Genomic DNA, 18,035 nt, shown 5'->3' with positions numbered 1-18,035 from the left:
TAGGAAGTCTATGAGCATGAGACTCCAAAAAGAATAGGAAAAGAGGAAATAAGAGAATACAAGAAAAGAAAAGGACCAATGAGAAAATTCTCAGGGTCCCTACCATTTAAAGGATTGGAATGGAAAGAGCATGTTGTAAATGACATAAAAATCAGATGACCTGAAAGTGCATGCTCTTTTCAATAACTCCCTAAATGATGAGTTTCTATGGAGTACTTACTGCCTTTGGTCCTCTTAAATGATTTATCTAATTCCTTCTATTGCCAGACACCATTCTGGAGATACAATGATGAGCGAGTCATGATTTAGCTCTTTAAGTATCCTAGAGCAGGGTTTCTTAATTTCAGCACTACTTTTTGTTTTATAATTTCAACTTTTATTTTAGATTAAGGGGTACATATGCAGGTTTGTTACATGGCTATACTGCATGATGCTAAGGTTTGGGGTATAAATTACCCTGTCACCCAGGTGGCGAGCATAGTACCCAATAGGTAATTTTTTAGCACTTTTTCCCCTCCCTCACTTACCTCTCTAGCAGTCCTCAATGTCTATTTTTTTTTTTATAGGATTCATTTTTTCCAACATTTATTTTAGACTCAAGAAGTACATGTGCAGGTTTCTTACACGGATAAATTACATGTTGCAGGCATTTAGTGTACAGATTATTTTGTCAGCTACGTCATAAGCATAGTATCTGATAGGTAGTTTTTTGATCCTCACCCTCCTCCTACTCTCCACCCTCTGATAGGCCCCAGTGCCTATTGTTCCCTTCTTTGTGTCCATGTGTAATCAATGTTTAGCTCTCACTTATAAGTGAGAACATGCAGTATTTGGTTTTCTGTTCCTGCATTAATTTGTTAGGATGATGGCCTCCAGCCACCATTATCTCATTTTTTTTATGACTATGTAGTATTCCATGGTATAAATGTACAACATTTTCTTTATCCAGTTCACTGTTGATGGGCATCTAGGTTGATTCCATGTTTTGCCATTGTGAATAGCCCTGCAATGAACATATGTGTGCATGTGTCCTTTGGTAGAATGATTTATATTCCTTTGGGTATATACCCAGTAAAGGGATTGCTGAATTGAATGATAGCTCTAAGTTCTTCGAGAAGCCTCCAAACTGCTTTCCACCGTGGCTGCACTAATTTACATTCCCACCAGCAGTGTATAAGTGTTCCCTTTTCTCTGTAACCTCACAAACATCTGTTATTTTCTTTTGTTGTTGTTGTTGTTGTTGTTTCATAGTAACCATTCTGACTGGTGTGAGATGGTATCTCATTGTGGTTTTGATTTTCATTTCTCCAAAGATTAGTGACGCTGGGCATTTTTTCATATGCTTGTTGGTCACATGCATGCCTTTTTAAGGAAGTGTTCATGTCCTTTTGCCCATTTTTGAATGGAGTTATTTGGGTTTCTTTTATTTTCTTTTTTTTGCCTGTCAATTTGCTTAAGTTCCTAATAGTTTCCAGATACTAGACCTTTGTCAGATGCATAGTTAGCAAACATTTTCTCCCATTCTGTAGCTGTCTGTTTATTTCTGGTTTCTTTTGCTGTGCAGAAGCTCTATTTTAATTAAGTTCCATTTGTCAATTTTTGGTTTTTGCAATTGCTTTCAGCATCTTCATCATGAAATCTTTGCCAAGGCCTACGTCCAAAATGATATTCCCTAGGTTTTCTTTTAGGGCTTTTATAGTTTTAGGTCATATATTTAAGTCTTTATTCCCTCTTGAGTTGCTTTTTGTATATGGCAAAAGGAAGGGGTCTAATATTAATCTTCTGCATATGGCTAGCCAGTTATCCCAGCACCATTTATTAAAAAGGGAGTCGTTTCCTCATTGCTTGTTTTTGATGACTTTGCCAAAGATCAGATAGTTGTCAATGTGCATCTTTATTTCTGGGTTCTGTATCCTGTTTCACTGGTCTATGTGTCTGTTTTTGTACCAGTACCATGCCATTTTGGTTACTGTAGCCTTGTAGTATATTTTGAGGTTGGGTTATCTGATGCCTCTGGCTTTGTTCTTTTTGCTTAGGATTACTTTGGGTATTACGTCTCTTACTTGGTAACATCTAAAGGTTAGAATAGTTTTTCTAGTTCTGTCAAAAATGACATTGGTAGTTTGATAGAAATAGCATTGAATCTGTAAATCCCTTTCAGCAATAAGGCCATTTTAGCAATATTGATTCTTCCTATTCATGACCATGGCACGTTTTTCCATTTATTTGTGTCATCTCTGATGTCTTCCAGCAGTGTTTTATAATTCTCATTGTAGAGATCTTTCACCTCCCTAGCTGGCTGTATTCCTAGACATTTTATTATTTTTGTGTCTATTGTGAATGTGGTTGCATTCTTGATTTGGCAGTCAACTTGGATGTAATTGGTATATAGAATTGATTTTGTATCCTGAAACTTTGCTGAAGTTCTTTATTCTGGGAGCTTCTGAGGAGAACTATGGGGTTTTCTAGGTATAGAATCATATAATCTGTGAAGAAAGATAGTTTGACTTCCTCTCTTCCTATTTGGATGCCTTATATTTCTTTTTCTTGCCTGACTGCTCTAAGATTTTCAGTACTATGTTGAATAGAAATGGTGAGAGTGGGCATTCTTCTCTTGTTCTGGTTCTCAAGGGGAACACTTCCATTTTTTGTCTGCTCTCTATGATGTTGGCTGTGGGTTTGCCAGAGATGGCTTTTATTATTTTGAGGTATATTCTTTCAATGCCTAGTTTGTTGGGGATTTTTTTCTTAACATGAAGGGATGTTGAATTTTATAGAAAGCCTCTTCTGCATCTATTGAGATGATCATATGTTTTTTGTTTTCAGTTAGGTTTTATGTGATGAATCACATTTGTTGATTTGCATATGTTGAACAAAACTTGCATCCTAGGAATAAATCTTACCTGTTTGTAGTAAGTTAGCTTTTTGATATATTGCTGGATTTGGTGTACTAATACTTTGTTGAGGATTTTTGCATCTATGTTCATCAGGGATATTGGCTGGATGTTTTATTTTTTCACTGTGACTCTGCAAGGTTTTGGTATCAGAATAATGCTATCATTATAGAATGAGATAGGGAGAAGTCCCTTATTTTCATTTTTTGGAATAGTTTCAATAGGGTTGGCACCTGCTCTTTATACAAGTGAAAGAATTTAGTTGTGAATCTGTCTGGTCCAGGGTTTTCTGTGATCGGCAGGCTTTTTATTACTGATTCAATTTTGGAACTTGTTATTGGTCTGTTCAGAGTTTGAATTTCTCCCTGGTTCAACTTTGGGATCTTGTATGTTTCCAGGAATTTCTTCATTTCTTGTAGGTTTTCTAGTTTGTATGCATAGATGTATTCATAAGAAACTCTGATTTTTTTTGTTGTTGTATTTTTGTGGGGTCAGTGGCAATGTCATCTTTGTCATTTCTGGTTGTGTTTATTTGAATCTTCTTTTTTTTCATTAGTCTAGATATACCAATCTTATTCTTTCAATAAACCAACTTTTGGTTTCATCTTCTGTATGGCTTTTCCTACCTCAATTTCATCCAATTCAACTCTAATACTGGTTATTTCTTTTCTTTTGGTTTGCTCTTGTTTTTCTAATTCCTCGAAAGTGTGATGTTATCTTGTTAATTTGAAATCTTTCTAATTTCTTGATGTAGGCATTTAATGCTATAAACTTTCCTCTTAACACTGCTTTAGCTGCATGCCAGAGATTCTTGTATGTTGTATCTTTGTTTTGATTAGCTGCAAAGAAAATTTTAATTTTTGCCTTCATCTTATTCTTTACCCAAAAGTCATTCAGAAGCAAGCTGTTTAATTATTGTTTAATTGTGTGGTTTGAAATAACTTCTTAGTATTAATTTAAGTTTTTAATGTGCTGTGGTCCAGGAGTATGGTTGGTACGAGTTTGGTTTTTTTGAATTTTTGAGAATTTTTTTATGGCCGATTGTGGGGTTGGTCTTAGAGTATGTGCTATGGGCAGATGAGAAGAATATATATTCTCTTGCTGTTAGGGTAGAGTGTTCTGTAGATGTCTGTTAGGTCCATTTGGTCAAGTGTTGAGTTTGGGTCCTAAATATTTTAATTAGTTTTCTATCTTGATGATCAGTCTAACATTATCAGTGTGGTGTTCAAGTCTCCCACTATTATTGTGCCATTACCTAAGTCTCTTCTTAGGTCTCTAAGAACTTGCTTTTTTAATGTGTATGCCCTAGTGTTGGTGCATATATATTTAAGATAGTTGAGTCTTCTTATTGAATTGAACCCTTCATCATCATGTAATGCCCTTCTTTGTCTTTTTTATTGTTATGGGTTTAAAATCTGTTGTTTTTTTTTTTTTTTAATAAGAATGGTGACTTCTGTTCTTTGTTTTCCATTTGCTTGATAGCTCTCTCTCCATTCCTTGTCTTTGAGCCTATGGATGTCATTGAATGTGAGATGGGTCTCTTGAAGACAGCATACAATAGTGTCTTAGTTCTTCATCCAATTTGTTGCATTGTGCCTTTTAAATGGGACATTTAACCTGTTAATACTCAATGTTAATATTTATATGTGAGGATTTGATATTGTTGTTGTGTTGTTAGCTGACTGTTACGTAAATTTGATTATGTAGTTGCTTTATACTGTCAGTTGGCAATGTACTTAGTGTTTTTTTGTGGTAGCAGGGAACTGTTTTTTGTTTGCATGTTTAGCACTCCCTTAAGCACTCTTGTAAGGCAGGACTAGTGATAATGAAGTCCCTTAGCATTTGCTTCTCTGAAAAGGATTTTATTTCCACTTCACTTCTGAAGGTTAGCTTTGCTGAATATGAAATGCCATGGTTGATATTTCTTTTCTTTAAGGATGCTGAACACATGCCCCAATCTCTTCTGGCTTGTAAGTTTTCTGCAGAATGGTCTACTGTTAGCCTGATGGTGTTCTCTTTACATGTGACCTGCCCATGCTCTCTATCTGCCTGTATTATTTTTTCTTTTGTGTAGACTTTGTAGAATCTGAGGATTACGTGTCTTAGGGATGGCCATCTTGTACAGTATTTTGCAGGACTTCTCTCAATTTCCTGAATTTGCATGTCACCCTCTCTAGCAAGGTGGGCAAAATTTTCATGGACAGTATCCTCAAATGTTTTCCAAATCGTTTTCTCATCCACATCTATTTCAGGAATGCAAAAGAGTCATAGGTTTGATCTCTTTACATAATTCCATATTTCTTGGAGTTCTTGTTCATTTTTAAAAATCATTAAAGTTTTTTTTGACTGCCTTTTCTAGTTCAAAGGAATTTTGAGCTCTGAGATTCTTTCCTCAGCTTGGTCTATCCTGTCATTAATGCTTCAAGTTGAATTTTGTAATTTCCATAGCAAATTTTTTATTTCCAAGGGTTCAGTTTGGTGCTTTCTTAAAATGTCTATGTCATCTTTACACTGTTGGACCATTTTATTGCTTTCCTTGGATTGGATTTCAACCTTATTTTATCTCAATGAGTTTCTTTGCCATCAATATTCTGAATTCTATGTCTGTCATTTCAGCCTAGTTAAGAACCACTGCTGGGGAGTTAGTGCAGTCATTTGGAGGTAAGAAGATACTCCGGCTTTTGGAGTTGCCAAAGTTCTTGTGCTGGTTCATTTCAATCTGGGTGGTCTAATGTTCCCTTATTCTTTGAAGTTGTTGTCTTTTGGATGAGGCTTTTTTTGTATTCTTTGATGCCTTTGGGCATTTGACTGTGGTATGGGTTGGGTTTAGTCAAGTGGCATCATTTCTACATGCTTTTAGGGGACCAAATTTTATCTTGGCACTCCTGGGCTGCAAACCCTAACTCTTGGGGGCTGGGATCAGGTCACCTGCAGCTTTGTTCTCTGTCCCCTCAAGGTTAAGCACCTGCTGCACTAGAGGGGTTAAGGGGTTCCCAGTCTGCTGGCATCAAAACTCCAATAGAGGCTGCTGGCAAAAGCACCCCAGGGGGCCAGTGGTGACCTCCCTCACATATGCATGCCAGCAAAGCAGCAGGGGTCCTTGTGTGCATGTGCACTGGTTGTGGATCTGCAGGTGCATGTGCATCTGTAAGTCTGTGCATGTATGCATGCTGATGGGGCAGTGGCTGGCCCCATGCATATGTGCAGCAATGGGTTGGTTGTGGGGAGGCTGAGTGTGAGTGGGCACAGGACAAGGAAGGCTGTGGGTGGGTCCATGCTGGTGGAGATCTAACTTCAAAAGTGTTGTGATGGGTAGGTGATGTCTGTCAGTGAAAGAACTGTGGTGGTGGCCGCTAGCAAGCCAGGGCTGTGCTGCTAATGGGTGCAGCCAGGCAGGGACCCTGGGAGAGGCTGGCAGATATAGGGATGTTCAGATCACTCCAGCCTCACCCCACTGGCAAGACAGCCTGGCTTTGTCCAGGTCTAGCAGCTAATAAAAGCTAAAGCCACCTGGGAGAGTATGTTGACCTTTGGAGGATGGGCACCAATAAACATTCTCCACTGCAGCCATTCCCATGCCAAACCTCCTGGGCTCTGTGCAGGCTGGAGTTCTGCCTGTGCAAACTCTCTGGGCAGTTCTCCCTATCAGCTCAGATGTCTGTGGGGATCATGGGGTCTCCTGCAGCTACAATCCCAGAGGACCATGGCTACAGTTGGCCAGTCCACACCTGTTTCACTTGCTCCTTCCCTAGGAGCTGCTAAGGGTGAGGTATGAGTGTTGGTTCTTAGCAACCCCATGCAGGTTTCCCAGCAACCTCTCCTTTTAGCCTGCAGCCTGCATCCTCCCTCTGTCAACTCTCAATGCCCAAAAGTCATTCAGAAACTACTTTCAGATCTGCTCAGAGTGTACCAGTCTACCTGATGGTCTGGTCTCTCCTGATGGGAGAGGCTCTTCCTGGCTGTTTGTAGTCAGCCATCTTGACAAAGCTCAAGAAAAAAAAAATCAACCTTCCAAAGACTACGACTAAGTCAATTAAATTTATAAGCAATAAAATTGTTGATATTGTCAATGGGATTTCAGTTATTTTTGTGTTATCATAGCTGACAACAGAGATATTTAGACTGAAATATCATCACCATGGAGGCTCTCTTAATTCCTGCTTATAAAGTTATCAAATTTGTGTAATATTAATAGATCACTATCTTACTAGTGGGAAGAAAGTTTTTCCAAACAACTTTCCACCAGTAAAAAGTTGTGGCAAAAGTCTCTCTAACCAGAAATGCTGGTTATCAAAATGCAAGAAATGTATAAAAAGCTTTGAATAATGTTTATGAATTGTTAAAGTATAATAAATTTGTATTTCTCCAGTTTAATTGTTAAAGAGCAAAGAGTAGAATTGGTGTGGTATATTTTTGTTCACTATAAAAATAAACACAAATAGGCCAGGTGTGGTGGCTCATGCCTGTTATCCCAGAACTTTGGGAGGCCCAGGCAAGAGGATTGCTTGAGGCCAGGAGTTCAACATCAACCTGGCCTGAATAGCAAGAATCTGTCTCTCCAAAAAATAAAAAAATTAAACTAGCTCCAAGCATCTCTATTCTCTTTTCTAGTCTACCTAAATGAGAGCTTCTTAATGAAATCTTCTTACTCTACTAACCTCTCCAATTCTTGGATAAAAAGTACTCTTGACTCTGCTGTGGTTATTTAGATCTGTGATGCTGTAATCTTAAGCTCTGTCAACTAGAGATTGGTCCTAGATGCCACCTCCCTCCCACCTAGTTGAAGTGACAGAGTCTTGCTCTGTCACCCAGGCTGGAGTGCAATGTTGGGATCTTGGCTTACTGCAACCTCTGCCTCCTGGGTTCAAGCCATCCTCCCACCTCAGCCTCCTGAGTAGCTAGGATTACAGGTGTGCCCCATCATGCCTGGCTAATTTTGTGTATTTTTAATAGAGACAGGTTTTCACCATGTTGGCCAGTCTGGTCTCAAACTCCTGACCTTAAGTGATCTGCCTGCCTTGGCCTCCCAAAGTGTTGGGATTACGGGCGTGAGCCACCTTGTTCAGCCAAGTTGTAATCTTTGCTGGCAGAGAGTCTTGCCTCGATTTTGATGGCTGCTGACAGATCCTAGTGGTGGTTATTGAAGGCTGGGGTGACTGTGGCAATGTGTTAGCATAAGAACATCCATACTACTGTTCTTTTTGATTTTTCACCTCCTTCCATAAATCACAAATGTTCGTAGTGCCATCTATAATGGGGAGTCCTTTCCAGGAAGTTTTCAATGTACTTTGCTCAGATCCATTAGGGGAATCACTATGACAGCTATAGCCTTACAAAAAGTATTTCTTAAATAATAAAATTTGAAAGTTGAAATTACTTCTTGATCCATGGGCTGCAGAGTAGATGTTGTGTTAGCAGGCATAAAAACAATATTAATCTCCTTGTACATCTCCATTCAAGAACTCTTGAATGACTAGGTGCAGTGTCAATGAACAGTAATATTTTGAAAGAAATCTTTCTTTTCCTGAAGTGTAGGTCTCTTCAGTAGGCTTAAAATATTCAGTAAACCATTCTGTAAGCAGATGTGCTGTTGTCCTGACTTTGTTGCTCCATCTATAGAGCGAAGACGGAGTAGATTTAACATAATTCTTAAGGGCCTTAGGATTTTTGGATAGCAAATGAGCATTGGCTTCAACTTAAAGTCATCAATTGCATTAGCCCCTAACAAGAGAATCACTGTGTCCTTTGAAGCTTTGAAGCCAGGCATTGACTTCTAGCTATGAAAGTCCTAGATGACATCTTCCAATAGAAGTCTGTTTCATCTACATTGAAAGTCTGCTGTTTAGTGTAGCCACCTTCATCAATTATTTTAGCTAGATATTTTGAATAACTTGCTGCAGTTTCTACATCAGTACTTACTGCTTCACTTTGTACTTTTATGTTACAAGATGATTTCTTTCCTTAAACCTATGAACAAGCCTGTGTTAGATTCAAACTTTTCTTCTGCAGTTTCCTCACCTCTCTCAGCCTTCAAAGAATTGAAGACATTTAGGGATGTGGACTGGATTAGGCTTTGACTTAAGGGAATGTCATGGCTGGTTTGATCTTCTATCCAAACCACTAATACTTTCTCCATATCAGCAATAAGGCTATTTCACTTTCTTATCACTGCAGTAATACTTTTTTCAAGAATTTTTCTTTTGCATTCACAACTTGGCTGTTTGGTACAAGAAGCCTAGCTTTTGGCCTATTTCAACTTTTGGCATGCATTCCTTACTAAGCATAATCCTTTTGATTTAAATGAGAGACTTGAAACTTTTTCTTTCACTTGAACACTTATAGCCACCGTATGGCTATTGATTGGCCTAATTTCAATATTATTATGTTTCAAGGAATAAGAAAACCCAAGGAGAGGGGAAAAGACAGGGGAACTGCTGGTCGTGGAACAGTCAGAGCACATAAAACATTTATTAATTAAGTTGGCTATTTTATATGGATGAAGTTTGTGATGCTCCATAGCAATTACTAGGTTGGTGCAAACATAATTGTGGCTTTTGCATTTTTGGGTTCTATACTAATAAATGCTATGCAACTTTATATAAGAGACTTGAGCATCCCTGGAGTTTGGTATTCATGGGGTACTGGAACCAATTTCCCCCAAATATAGAGTGGCAACTGAGTTTTGTTATGGCAGACCTATAAAAGTATTAAATATAATAGCAATATCAAAGATTACTGATACTAATCACCATAATAGATAAAATAGTAAGGAAAAAGTTTGAAATATTGTAGCAATTATCAAAATGTGACATAGAGAAACAAAGTGAGTACATGCTATTGGAGAAATGGTACCAATAGACTTACTTGATGCAGGGTCGTCACAAATCTTCAATTAGCAAAAAATGCAATATCTGTGAAGCACAATAATGTAAATTTTAATAAAATAAGATATGCATGTATATGTCACATTTTATTGATCCATTATTCCATAATGGGACAGTTGGTCAGTTTCCAGCTTTTAGCTATTGTGAATAATGCTTCTATGAACATTGGTTTACAAATATATGTTCAAGTCCCTGATATAAATTCTTTTGCATATATACTTGGAAGTGGAATTGCTAAATTATATGATGTATTTGATGAATTTTCATATGTTGAAACATCCTTGCATTTCAGAGATAAATCCCACTTGATCACAGGTGTATAATCATATGCTGCTGAATTCAGTTTGTTCATATTTTGTTGAAGTTTTAAACTTTTTTATGTTAATTTTCACAAGACTTATTGATCTGTATTTTTTTGTAGCATTTTTGTCTGGCTTCAGCATCAGGATAATACTGGCCCCATAGGAAAAGGTAGAAAGTGATTTCCTGCTCTTTGAGTTTTAGAAAAGTTTGATAAAGCCTGGCTTTGAGTTACTGTGTAGCATCCTTCAATTTCAATCTGAAAGTCTCCCATTATCATTTCTTGTAAAGCAGAGCTAGTGGGAATAAACCCCTCAGCTATTGCTTGTCTGAAAATGTCTGAATTTTTCCCTCATTGTGGTGGACAGTTTTGCTGCACATAGAATTCTCAGTTTACAGTTTTGTTTTTCTTTTAGTACTTTAAATATATTAGCCCACTGACTCTGGATTTCAAAGTTTCTTCCTAATAAATTGGTTGATAATCTTACTGCTAATGATTGGCACATGATAAATCACTTCTTTATTGCTGTTTTCATGTTCCTTTCTTTTTCCTTGTTTTTATTTTTCAACAGTTTGGTAATGATGTGTTTCAGTGTGGTTTCTTTGAGTTTAGCTTGCATAGAGTTTATTGAGTTTCTTGGATTTGTAGATTCATACCTTTAATCAAATTTGGAGATTTTTAGACATTATTTCTTCAACTAATCCCTTTGCCCTTTGTTCTCTCTCTTTGCCTTCTTGAACTCTCATAATGCACATATTGGTCCTCTTAATGGGATGCCATAGGTATCTTCAGCCTTTTTGACTTTTTTCATTCTTTTTTGTAGGCTTTCTCATCAGTAGTTTCTGACAATTTATTTTGTTCCCTTGAATAGGTCATGTTTTCTTGTTTCTTTGCATGCCTTGTAATTTGTTGTAATTGTTGAAAACTGGGCATCTGAAAAACAGACACATCTTCCAGTTTTTGAAGAAAGACTCTGTCTAGGATAGTACTTCACTGATTAGCTGGATTTTCTCTGAGCCTAGGGATCAGCTAAAGGTGGAAGTTTAAGGTATTTTCTGAGTATTCATCTTTTGAGGGTCTGAAATTGGCCTTCTCAACTCTTATGCATGACTTCTCTCAAATGTCCTAATTTTCCAAAGAGTCTTACCCTAGATTCTCATCAGGGCCTTAGATGGTCTATTCCATGTCTCCACCTATAATCTTTTGTCATAGACATCATCAGGTCTGAAGTCTCCCTGCAGCTTTCAAAAGTGGAATCTGATACTTTTACCACCTAAGATGTGAGTTATGAGAAATAGAAACCAGGCCTTTGAGCAGCCCCTGGACAGTTTAGAATATTGCAAATAAAATCTTCTCCACTCTCTCCAGTTTGAGGGGGAGAACTGGTAACTGGGCTGCTACCTCTTCTAGGCCAAGACCATGAAACAAAGAAGGGAGATGGGAATTTGGGCAAAGGCACGTGAAAACACCATAAAATATCCTACCATATGAAGGTGGCTTTTTCCTGATTGAGCAAACATTCATTTGCTGTAAATCTTTGACTTTTTTCCAGAGCTTCTATAAGGTTAGTTTAGCCAGTTTCTGGTTCTTCCTTGGTGTTTTTGGTGTTTTCAGAGCTTAGAGATTCCCAGTCTGCCATTTTGCTAATGTCACTCTTGTCAGTCTTTTCGTTGAAACTTTTAATGAGTTCTCCTCATTCATTGATAACAGGACAGGGGCCATTCATTCTAAAGCACCACCTATATATATTTCACCAGTCCTCAATGCTATTATTTTCCATCCACATCCTATAGCCAGTTTCTACCATTCCACCAAAAATTACTGTCAAAAGCAACTTAATGACAGAGGAAGGATTTGGGGTTTTGAGATCATCAGGACTTGGTTAAAATTCTGGCCCACAATTACTTGTTTTTGTATCTTGGACAACCATCATAAACTCTGCAAGTCTCAGTATAGTGAGTTATGTCATTACATTACCTGTAATATAATCACTTTGCAAATTTGATTTTAAATCAAGACTAGGTTTGTGACTACCCCAACCCCCACCAATAACTCAAAATCCATCTCTCCCTTTTTTTTCACATGGTTTATCCTATGGAAATCCAGTAAGAACTTTTATGTCTCTTTCAAATCGCTGTAGCACTTCTTATCTCTATCATTTATATATCAGTTGCCACTCTGTGACTGGAAATACAATTTTTCTCTTTGCTTATGCCTTGGATCTTTCTTAATAATGTGATCATTTGGAAATAAAGGCATGTCTCTATCTGTTAACTTATCTGTTGCATATTTATTGACTGTTTCATGGATATCGTGTTAGGTTCTGGTTACAGATGCTAGTGAAATATAGTTCTACCTGAGAAGCTTACAGTCTGCGGAAAAATAGAAAAAAACCAACAGCCTATGCCTCAAATACCTTTGCATTTCCCAGAGAGAACACAAGTAGTAGGTACAATAAATTAATGTGTTATAGGTAAGCATATAAATACTTGTTTGGCATCAAAACCCAGTTAACCACTTTTCTATTTTGGAATAGAAAACTTCTCTTTTCTCCTTGGTTTGCTCCTTGCTATCTGGGATAAACTTAAGCTAGTAAGGAGCAAACCTCAACAGGTTCAGAACTTTAGTTCAGAGAAGCATTGAGAAGTTATTATCTGATACTTATACAACATGCTTGACATGAATATAGAGCTGGAAATCTCACAAAGTTAGGGATCTTTCAGGAATTTCAATACTTTCTGCTGTTGGTTGGAAAGTCTATAATAATAGCCTCGTTTAAAACACAGTTAAATATTCAACAACCTATGTGTTGGCTATGTGAGCTCAAGAAGGGAAAGAAACTTGTGTTTTAGTTCCATTTACTATGGAGCCTCTGGTCAAATTATTCACTTCTGCTATATTTCTGTCAGCTTATCATCTATAAAATGGAGGAAGCTCTAAAAACATAGTGAGAGATGCTGCACAGCTTTATGTATAATTGTGTTCATTTATCTTAGAATACCAAGGACATCTAAACTATTACTGCAGACAACACAAATGTTATTTGGGGTCATCTAGTAGACTCTGTGGAAACAAAAGTAAGGAGGCCCCAGAATAACTGATTTTTCCAAGGGGCCACAATTATTTTCTGGCCAACTTGGGACAAAAACCTAGACCTCCTCAATTCCACACAATTGTTCTTTCATTGGGTCCTGAACATAGATGCATAAACAGAAAATAAAATCCTTCTGTCCTATGTAACTGGTACAGGGCTTGCCAATATTGAAATTGCCACACTGAGTAGTAAGAGGCATTTGGAAAATTCTGAAAACAAAGTAGGATACAGACCTCTGATACTGTAGATGAGCAAAACTGGTAAATAAAGGTGTATGAGGACTGTAGTTTCTAATAGGATAGTTGAATTGCTGTCTTCTGGTACCTTGAAGGCTCCACCCCAACTACAACTCTAAAACAAAATAAAATTTTCAACTAGATCACATTGAATTCTACACGCATTCATGCAGACACGCATACATCTACATCTGCATTCATGCAGACACGCATACATCAGTGTATACTGATGTAAATCAATAAAATATCCCATGTATCATTTAAGTTATCATTTGCTTTTCTTCATTTTTAATTTATACTTCCTTCTTTCCAAACATAGAACAAGGACTGAATATAGGTATGTGGAAGGCTACAGAGACGAAATAAGCTCACTTCATTTACCATGAAAATTAAGAACCTAACAATCTCTTTGTAGCTGAAAGTGTCCAAACCAACTATCTTTGCTTTATAGGCAAGACTTCTGGAAAAATCAAGGTGACAAACTCTTAAATACCCAATATCCCTTATCTGTTTCAATAAGTACAATTATATGAGAATTCTTCTAGAGACAGAGAAGGGCAGCCTGACTAAATATCAACATGACCATAATGTGGATATGATGGGCTCAAGTTATGTTACAAGAGATGGAGCCTATTTCCCATTACTAATTAATATAGTACAACATTTAATATACTCTTTGTTTTCTGCTAAATAATTTTTTCCGTTCATTAAAATGGATGGGCTATAATTGAATCTGTAGTGTATATATTGTTGAAACCTGAATAAATCTTTGTGGGTTACCAGGATCACTTTTATAAGTTGCAAGTTTCTAGGGAAGATCTGCTGAAAAACTCTCAGTCTCGTATTACATTTATAACAAAATTGTAATGTAGCCTTGAGCAAGTTAAGCTCATCTGTAAAAGAAAGATACTTACACAGTAGATAAATTGTGTCATTTACAGGAAAATTTGAATTCTCCTATTCTGATTCTTTCTCAGCAACTTTCTAAAGCTGAGAGTAAGTCCAGGGGCCTCAAAACTGAGCTCCATTACACAAGAGAGGCTCTGAAAGAAAAGGCTTTGGTTTTTGAACACGTACAAAGAGAACTAAACCAAACACAGTGTCAAATGAAGGACACTGAAAAAATGTACAAAAATGGAAGTAGAAAAGTGCATAGAAAAGCAAATAAAATTATGTCAACTACAAAGACAAAATATGTTACTTCAACAGTAACTGAATGATGCTCACAACAAAGCTGACAATCAAGAAAAAACGATAATTGATATTCAAGCCAAATGTGATGCTAGAGTACAAAACCTTCAAACTGAGTGCAGAAAGCACCATCTTTTGCTAGGAGAAGACTATAAGAAGTTGATCAATGAATTTAATCATTTGAAAGACAAACAATGTCAATATGAAAGATAGAAAGCAGAAAGAGTAGTTGTGAGACAACGTCAACAAAACGGGATGATGTCCTAAACAAACAACAACAAAAGCTTTGCTGGATGCTTCATTGCGTCACTGCATCCATTTGGAATGTGAGATGCAGGATTCAAGGGAGAAATTAGGCCTGATGAGAAGTCAATTTCAAGAAATACAGGATCAACTTACAGCGACTATAAGACGTACCAAGGAGACGCAAGGCCATGTACAAAAGCATGACATAGAAAATTCCATGTTAAGAAATACAATTAAAAAGTAAGATGACCAAATTGAGCAGATTCAGAAAATCCTGCAAAGTTCAAGTTTGATGGAGCAGGTGTTGCAAGAAAATGAAACTACAGAAGTAGATGAAGCTTCTTCTGAATTTAAATCTGGATCTTCTATAACTGGGGTCCCCAACCTGCAGGCCACAGACAGGTCCATAACCTGTTAGGAACCAGGCTACACAACAGGAAAGTTATTGTGAATCTTCTAGATCATCTGCATGCCATGTGAATCTTACAACCAGTTTTCAATTTCTACAAAACAAAACAAAACAAAAGCCTGCTTGGCTTGGGATGGAAATTGCTTCATATCTATAGATGAATATGGAAAAGAATTAACATCATAACAATGTTGAGTCTTTCAACCTATGAACAAGATATTTACTTAGGTCTTCTTTAATTTTTCTTAGCAGTGCTTTTTAGTTATCAGTGTACAGATATTCCACATAGTTTGTCAGGTTTATTCCCAATAATTTTATATTTTAATGATATTGAAAATAGTATTATTTATTTATTTTTTTTGAGACGGAGTCTTGCTCTGTCGCCCAGGCTGTGGTGCAGTGGCCAGATCTCGGCTCACTGCAAGCTCCGCCTCCTGGGTTTACGTCATTTTCCTGCCTCAGCCTCCCGAGTAGCTGGGACTACAGGCGCCCGTCACCTCGCCTGGCTAGTTTTTTGTATTTTTTAGTAGAGATGGGGTTTCACCATATTAGCCAGGATGGTCTCGATCTCCTGACCTCATGATCCGCCCGTCTCGGCCTCCCAAAGTGCTGGATTACAGGCTTGAGCCACCGTGCCCGGCCAGAAAATAGTATTATTTTTAAAATTCCAATTCCTAATTGTTTACTTCTAATATATAGAAACACAATTGATTTTTGTATATCGATTATACATCCTGCAGTGTTGCAAAACTCACTGGTTGGTTTCTGTAACTTGGTAATGGATTTGGTTTTCTACATAGATGATAATATCTGTGAATAGACAGTTTTACTTATTTATTTTCAATCTAAAGGCATTTTATTATCCTCCTTCCCTCCCTCTTTCTCCCCACTCCCAATTAAAAAATGATTGCAGTGGTTAGAATCTCTAGTACAATATTGAATAGGAGTGGTAAGAGCTGACATCTCTGTCTTATTCTCACCCTTAAGGGAAAGCATTCAGTCTTTCATCATTACATAGGATGTTAGCAGTAGATATTTTAAAGATGCCCTTCAACAGATTGAGGAAATTCTCTTGTATCCCTAGTTTGCTAAGATTATTTTTTAAATAAAAGAATGGTTGTTCAATTTTCAAAAACAAAACAAAACAAACAAAAAAAGAAAGATACTTATACTTGCTGTGTCTACCTCAAGGGGCCTCTTATAATAAACTCAATAGATGTGTATATGCCTGCGTATATTTCCAATATTTACAAGCACTTAAAATGAATTCTATAGAATGCACTATAAAAAATGGTGATGGGTCTCTCTCAAATAGTTCCAAACTCCATTAAAATTATCTAAATGGCCGGGCGCGGTGGCTCACGCCTGTAATCCCAGCACTTTGGGAGGCCGAGGCGGGCGGATCACAAGGTCAGGAGATCGAGACCACGGTGAAACCCCGTCTCTACTAAAAATACAAAAAAAATTAGCCGGGCGCGGTTGTGGGCGTCTGTAGTCCCAGCTACTCGGGGGACTGAGGCAGGAGAATGGCGTGAACCCGGGAGGCGGAGCTTGCAGTGAGCCGAGATCGCGCCACTGCACTCCAGCCTGGGCGACAGAGCGAGACTCTGTCTCAAAAAAAAAAAAAATTATCTAAACGAACAAAACCCTATATATTTACATACATAGAAGAGAACTCCAAACACTGCTTCTTGCAGTACCCTGTCCCAACCATGCTACCTTCTTCTTCACACTAGTCTTCAATTCAGACACTATGGGGATTCATTCACTAATCCATGCACACATTTATTCATTCAATAATTTATTAATCCCCTACCAAATGTCAGGTACTGTCCTTTGGTATGTTTCACAGGTATGTTGAGGAAATATAGCCATAACCAAAAAAAGATAAATATCCTCACCTTGTAGTTGGAGGGGGACACAAAAATAAACAAACGAACAATCTTATAAACATAGGCATAAATATATGAATAAAAATAGATGGGTAAAATAAATAGTACATCAGATAATTGCTACGGAGAAATAGAAAACTGGGAAAGGAGATAAAGAGTGTTAGATGGTGGAGGGAGGTTGCAATTTGAAATTATGGGGGAGGTGAAATTTAAGAAGGAACCTGAGGGTGTTCCAGGAAACAACAGTGGGCTTATCTGGGAAATGAGTGTTACAGGCAGAGCGAACAGCCAAATGGGAAGGCAATGAGGCAAGAGTGTCCCTGAGTATTTAGGGAACAGAAAGGGCATCAGTGTGTGAGGGAGAGAGGGATCAGAGTGGAGAGGAGAAGGAAATGATGTCAGCAAGGAAACGGAGAGCATGGGTTGCTAGGGGTTTGGAGGCATTTAGAGGACTTTGGCTTTTGCTTTGAGCAAGCCATTATAGAGGTTCGAGTGATACAATCTGATTTAGGTTTTAACAGGATCTCTCTGGATGCAATGTTGATTAAAAATTGTAGAAAAGTTAAAAAAAAAAGATCAGGGAGATCAATTCCTTTACAGAAGTGATTTATTTAAAGATTTTCTTTCTATTCAGTAAAGAAATACATCAGTGATGGGCAAAAAATGGCCCATAGATCTTTTTGTATGACCTGTGAGCTAAGAATGATTCTTACATTTTGAAAGGTTGTCGAAGAAAAAGAAAAAGGAGGAGGAAGGGGAACTTCAGAAACTGTATACAGCCTACAAAGCCTAAAATATTTAAAGTCTAGAAAATATTTGCTAAATCTTCAAGTAAAGGATATAACTGGATGTAGGTCCTCAATAAAATTGGAAAGAGGAATACATGAG

General features: G+C 37.5%; 1 pseudogene; it reads left to right on the top strand.

Annotated features, from left to right (window-relative positions):
* Positions 1-9,905: 9,905 nt before the first annotated feature.
* On the top strand, positions 9,906-15,719 carry LOC105498728 (ankyrin repeat domain-containing protein 36B pseudogene; annotated as a pseudogene).
* Positions 15,720-18,035: the final 2,316 nt, after the last annotated feature.

Source organism: Macaca nemestrina, chromosome 14 (genome assembly GCF_043159975.1).
Source record: "Macaca nemestrina isolate mMacNem1 chromosome 14, mMacNem.hap1, whole genome shotgun sequence".
NCBI lineage: Eukaryota > Metazoa > Chordata > Mammalia > Primates > Cercopithecidae > Macaca > Macaca nemestrina.
This window is presented reverse-complemented; position numbering and strand designations above follow the sequence as displayed.